Below are 6,823 nucleotides of genomic sequence, written 5' to 3' on the forward strand. Positions count from 1 at the left end.
GTTTGCTCTGACTATATAGAGGCTGTTTTTGTAGCCTAATCCACATAAATACCACCTTTCTGAAATCCAGAAGATTAGGACAATTTACAACTGAGCAGAGTGGGATGACATATCTTCTGGATCACCCCACTGTAAAGATATACTTAATTTCCTTTGACCTTGTTTTCTTAAGGATCTTTAAAATGTACTTTTTACAAAATTTCCAGGTATTTCCCTTCCTCTTTGTGATAAAAGAAGAAAAGTTTCTGGGCTACTTGATTCCTAAGATTTAAAAGATAGCATGCAATGATTATAATAAATGTCACCGGGCCATTGCCTAATTTTTTGAATATTCTAAGTACCTTAGTTTGTAAATACCCTAAGTTGTTATAAGAAAAACCATATATAGGCTGGGCACAGCAGCTCATGTGTCAAATTCTAGTATTTTCATGGCCTCTGGGAGCCTCACTATCATATCCATCTGTCTAACCACCTTCCTCTACTTGTGCTGTTACTTATCTTGCACATTGACCAGCATGGCTACTGCAGCTGATTTCTATAACCTATTTGCTCATTGCCTAACATGTATCTGAAATTTCTTCTGTTTCTTTGTTCAAAAATAGAAGGAAGAGATCTGTTTGGCCCCAGATTATTCTGTGCATCTCCCTCTCTTTAAATCAAATGTTCACTTCTTTTTTTTTTCCTTTCTAAATGGTCCATATTTATTAGTACTCTAGTCCCAAGTCTACCATATTGGAGGTTTTCTGGAATTCCAGGCTATCTGTTAGACTGTAGGCTTCACAGCCTTGGCTTGTCATACTGGGCCAGGTTTGTGCGGGAGATAGGCCTACAGCTGGACCAGCAAAGGTGCTGAGAGAGGAACCCTGTCCTCCTACCTGGTACTTTGTGGGTGAGAGATACTGATACAGACAGTGGAAAGAAGAGCTGGATATCTCATTCTCATCAGGAAGATTGTACAGTTCTATGATTTGGAATATGTCATAGGCATCAGAGTATAAAGCAGGAACTGAGGCCACCAGCCTCTCCCACTGAGTATCTTGCATTTGGAAGTCACTTGTGGAACTCTCAGTGAAGGTAGAGTTCCATGCCTGATTGGAAGGGTCTAAGGGCTGAGGTGGAAGGGAGCTGTAGAAATCTGAGACCACAGGAGAAAAAGCGTAAGGATTGAGGGATGTTCTGGGGGAGGTGGGCACGTTCTTCTTGGATGAAGGGATCTGGTTTCGTTGCTTTGCTGATTGCTGCTGCTGCTGCTGCTGCTGCTGCTGCTGCTGCTGCTGCTGCTGCTGCTGCTGCTTCAATTTGAATCGCCAGTTCCTGAACCAAACCTTTACTGTTGACTCCGGCAGGTTGAGTTTCAAAGCTAGTTTCTCCTGAAGATTTCTATCTGGGAACATAGTCTAGCTAAACAGAGCTTCTAGCTCTTCATACTGTTGGTGGGAGAATGAAGTACATTCTTGATGCCTTCTCCATATTGTGGGACTAGCTGGATCCTGTGGTTGTATCACCTTCATGTTGGGATCTTTCCTGTTGATGAAAGGGTCTGGCTGGGGATTCCCTGGGGCCATTCTGTTCATCATGGTGTCTTAAATCTGTCATGAATCCCCTTAGACTAACCATTTTCAGTCCTGCGTGGTGTGTCTCTCTCTGCAAATGCAGTTTCCTTAGTGTGTCCTCATGCCAAATGTTCACTTCTTACCCAATCAATTGTGGTGGGAGGAGTCATGGAGCCCAATGCCCATTCTGCCAAAGTTATGGGTAAAGCAGGAAATAATGGTATAGATGGAAGTTTGGGCAAGGTGATCACACTTGAGTCTAGCTGCAGCTAAAAGATATTTGCCTCTCTAGGGACATAACTGGTGGAGAATGCTGCCCATACAGCCCTGTGGGGGGCTTGAGAAATGAGGGCAATTCAAGAATCCAACTGATGTGGTTGGGATATTTGTCCTGCCCAGTTCTTATGTTGAAACATAATTCCCAGTGCTGGAGTTGGGGCCTGGTGGGAGGTGTTTGGATCATGGGCACAGATTCCTCATGCCTTGGTGCTATCCTCATGGTACTGAGTTCTCATGAGATCTGGCTGTTTAAAAGTATGTGGCACCTCCCCACCCTCTCTCTCTTGCTCCTGCTCTGGCCATGTGATATACCTGCTCCTGCTTTACATTTTGCCATGAGCCAAAGCTCCCTGAGGCCTCCCCAGAAGTGAAGCACCATGCTTGTGCAGCCTACAGAACTGTGAGTCAATAGAACCTCTTTTCTTTACAAATTATCAAGTCTCAGGTATTCATTTATTGCAACACAAGTATGGCTTAATACAACAACTTTCAAAGTTTGGACAAGACTTCCATTCATTAGTGGCAAATAGAGCTATAAAATTCAATTGGGGTGATGAACAGTGGGAGCATCTAGGCAAGTAAGATGATGAGTACCCAGGAGAGGTGAAAATCATTGTAGATCTACAAAGGCTCCTCTGCTGTAGCAAAGTAAACAGCGGCTGAGGGCGAGAAAATTCAAAGCTTGGCAATTCAGGTGCTCTTACTGTGACTTAAAGGAGTGCTACTGAAAATCTGATTTGTGGGCTTGATGGAAATGTGCATTTTCAGGCCCAAGTCCAGAACTAATGAATCAGGATCTGTGATGGTGGGATCTTGGCTGTCCAGGTGATTTGGATGTTCCCTGCTGTTTGAGAAGCACTGGTTTAATGGAGAATCTTGCCTACCTAATCGAAGACTTAAAGATGAGGAAGAGAATCTGTCTGGAAGAGGTGTGGGTGGGCTAGTTCCAGGGTTTGAAGATCTTTGAGACAAATGGAAATGTAAAAGCAGCATCCCAGCACTTGTAAGGGAAATGCTGTTTACTCTTGAGAAGATGTTGCTTTAAATAAGAGGCTGAGCTTTTGAAAAAATGAGAACTTTTGGAAAAATACATTGTCTGAGTCCATTTGTGTTTCTATAACAAAATACCTGAGCCTGGGTAATTTATAATGAATAGAAATTTGTCGGCTTATGGTTCTGGAGGCTGGGAAGTCCAAAATCAAGGTGCTGGAATCTGAAAGGGCCTTCTTGCTGCATCAACACATGGAAAAAGGCAGAAGGGCAAAAAGAGAACAAACTCACTCACTTCTGGGAATCCTATTTATAATTGCATTAATCCATTTGTGAAGGCTCTGTCCTCATGACTTAATTCCGTCTTAACGGTCCCGTTGCCCAACATGATCACATTGTGGATTAGGTTTCAACCTGTGAATTTTGGAGTGGACATAAACATTCAAACCATAGCACATCTCTTTCATTCTACCCCTGGAACGTCTGAACTGACTCTTAAGATAAGAAATAATGATGTCCTCCAGTCATACCCATCTATGAGTGAGGTTAAGGACATGGCTCCAAGTGTACAGCCCTATAGATTCAGACTTCATGGATGCCACACTTATCAGAAAACACTCTATGAGAGCCCCACCCGGGCTGGCCAGCTGTAGCAAATGCTTAAGAGTTTTCTCTCCAACATGAATTCTTATAAAAAGTGTAAAAGTAAGGCTATATTTCTTTATATAGTGGGTGATTATATAAAGTGTAAAATTAAGGCTATATTTCTTTATATAGTGGGTGACTATCAAGAATACTTTTTGGTTTTCTCCGGTGACCTGGGAATATGTAGATAAATAAGTGTTTCATTCCAAACGTAGATATATTTTTTTATCTATAGTGGTTTATCAAGTAGGATGTGATGTTCGTGAACCAGTCTGGGCACTTTCCCTTAAAGCCAGGCTATTTTACAGAATTTTTAAAAAGTTGCTGGTCACCACGCTTCTATTGTACTTCCTTATCTACCTTGCTCCTAAAATAAGTACAAAGGACATTGGGTAATATCCAGCTACCCTTGATATTATGGAAATAGACAAGATGACCCTACTTTATATGATTACATGAAGACCAACCTGAATCAGAGCTTTGCCATTTCTACCAGTTCTAATTATTACAAATATCTTTATCAGTTTTTCAATAACATTCTATCGTGGCTTGGCTAATAAAATTGATGGATTTTGACATATAATATTCATAGACACTAACAGAACTGTTATTATAGCCATAGTTGTGATAAATTGTTTTTGAAGATGCATATTTGAAGGGAGACTGTATGGTGAAATACTATTCTACAAGTCCAGATCCAGATCTGTCTGTAACACAGCCTCAGAAAATATTGATTTTAAATTAAGTATGACATTTAATCTTTTCTATCAAAACAAAAGACCATATAAAAACAAAAAGGAAGATAGAGGTTGGACTTCTGAAAACAAATGAATAAAAAAGTGACAGTAACTCTTAGACAAAATTGGGTGATATTTGGAAAGTAACTTATTCATGAATTAGTGAATTTAGATGTCATCTTTTAGAATATTAGTTTATAAATCTAACTTTTTTTTGTAAACAATCTTAGCTGATGAGACAGATTGTGAAGAAAATCAAATTGCATTTATAATGTATCATTTGTGTTTCTTTGTCCTTAGACAATGCTGTGTGTGAGAGGACACCAAATTTCACTATTTTCTCTCCTACATCAAACTGATGGGATCTCAGGGTAGCCACAGACATGGCTAATGGCTGGATCCAGTAGGCCACAATTATCCCCTCAAATCCAGTTGATAGAACTTCAAATAATAAGTTATTTTACATCAAGAAAATATTCAAGAACCATATGAAACATTTCATTCTTTCAGTCAGACAGAGCATCCGATAACTTGCTTTTGGAAATTATGACTATTTGTCACAAGCTCTAATGTGGGCTGTGAGGATCCATTGTTAATAATCCATTATTTTAATTAAGTTGTCTGTAACATATTTGAGGTTACATGACCCTGGTACAGCATGGTTTAGGCCAAAATCCTTTGTGTCAGACTGAGGGGAGGTGGAGGTGTCCTTTTGTAACACTCTTTTTTTTCCTTTTGAGATAGAGTCTTGCTCTGTCATTGAGGCTAGAGTATAATGGTGCAATCATACCTCACTGCAGCCTTGAACTCCTGGGCTCAAGTGATCCTCCCGCCTCAGCTCCCTGAGTAGCTAGTACTATAGACACTCATTACCACACTCAGCTAATTATTTATTTATTTATTGTTCGAGATAAACTTTCACTCTGTCACCCAGGCTGGAGTACAGTGGCCATGAGCACGGCCCACTGCAGCCTCTCTCTCCTGGGCTCAAGTGATCCTCCTGCTTCAGCCTCCTGAGTAGCTGATATTACCGATGTGCACCACCATACCTGGTGAATTTTTTTTAAGTTTTTGTAGAGGTGGGGTCTTGCTATGTTGTCCAGGCTGGTCTTGAACTCCTGGGCTCAAGCAATCCTTCCACTTTGGCCTCCCAAAGTTCTGGGATTACTGGCATGAGCCACTGTGCCAACCCAGCTAATTTTTAAAAGTTTTTTTTGTATAGATGGGGTCTCATTATGTTGTCCAACCTAGTCTCAAATTCCTGCCCTCAAGTGATCCTCCTACCTCAGCCTCCCAAAACATTGGTATTACAGGTATGAGCCACTCCACTCAGCCTCATTTTCTTTCCCTGATAGAGGACATCTAAATATATATCAGAGAACCATATACAAATCTCCAATTATCAATCTGTTAGCACTTGCCAAAAAAATCTGCCTGTTTTCTTGTCATGTTGGTTATACTTAATTAAACTTGATAAAAAATTATTGAGCCTATTCTAAGTGTAAGGCACTATGGAGGATGCAACTATAATAAAATGTATAATATGACAATGACAACTTGATTTTTAGGTCTTTACTGTTTCCAAGGTACTGGCACATTGATCATCTCCTTTGATCTTCTCAATGACTCTTACCCCTTACAGCTAGAAAACTGAGGCCCAGGGGGTCACGTGACTCACAGCAATTTACATGGGTCATGGGTGACAGAACTCACAGTAGAACCTACCTCCTGCACCTTCCTAACAGAGTTTTCTCCATTATTCTTATCTATGCCCAACTTGCAACACAGCAATTGATTTATTGCCATCCATTCTTTATTGATGAACACTGTGTGCTGGAGAACATCAGTGTTCGAAGGATTTCCTGGCTGCTGAGCTGCTCTTAATACTGGACATGAAAGATGCTACCTGCTGAGTAAACCTGACCCGGGCTGTGAGAGGTTTACGACATTAACAGGTGCACATCAAGTCATCATCAATCACTGTAATAGTGCTGCTTTTGTGTTTTTAACCTTGCTCTGAAGTATGATGCCTTTGTTAACACTCAATTTTGAATGGAAGGAAAAGAATATTTCCCTCCTGAAGAGCATGGTCACTTTATAAACTGCATCGTAGGACAAGGCAGAACCCACTCCTTCCTTGACTTTGTGTGAAATCCCCTCCCTCAGATTAGAGAGTCTTATCTAATTGCAGCAAATCTCAACATTTGGCTTCTTTTTAGCATTTATTGTATCTGATGAATAAAAATCAAATTATTAATGAGGGACACACAGCCCAGCATTAGTGCTTGAAAAAAAATAGCCATGCTTTTCCAAGATGAGTGGTCAGGTGGATCTGTCTGACTGAAAGATTAAAAGGTTTCAAACCTTGAATTCCACAATACTCTCCTTTTTCACTCCCTTATCTAATCCATCAGCAAGTCCTCATGGCTCTATCTCCAAAATTGATCTCTTCTGCCCATTAGTGTCTCTCCCTCCCCTCACACCCGCTGAATCTAAGCTACCAATACTTCTAGCCTGCCCTTCTCTGGTAGAAGCCCATACCACCTAACAGTTTCCTATTTCCTTGTGCTCTTGTCCCTATGACTGTCCAGCCCCTACACAGTGACCAGAGAAATGTTT

At 40.8% G+C, this 6,823-nt stretch overlaps 1 pseudogene; it reads right to left on the reverse strand.

Annotated features, from left to right (window-relative positions):
* Positions 1-692: 692 nt before the first annotated feature.
* On the reverse strand, positions 693-1,577 carry LOC104677302 (annotated as a pseudogene).
* Between the last annotated feature and the right edge of the window lie 5,246 nt (positions 1,578-6,823).

The sequence above is a fragment of the Rhinopithecus roxellana genome, chromosome 10 (assembly GCF_007565055.1).
Source record: "Rhinopithecus roxellana isolate Shanxi Qingling chromosome 10, ASM756505v1, whole genome shotgun sequence".
Classification (NCBI taxonomy): domain Eukaryota; kingdom Metazoa; phylum Chordata; class Mammalia; order Primates; family Cercopithecidae; genus Rhinopithecus; species Rhinopithecus roxellana.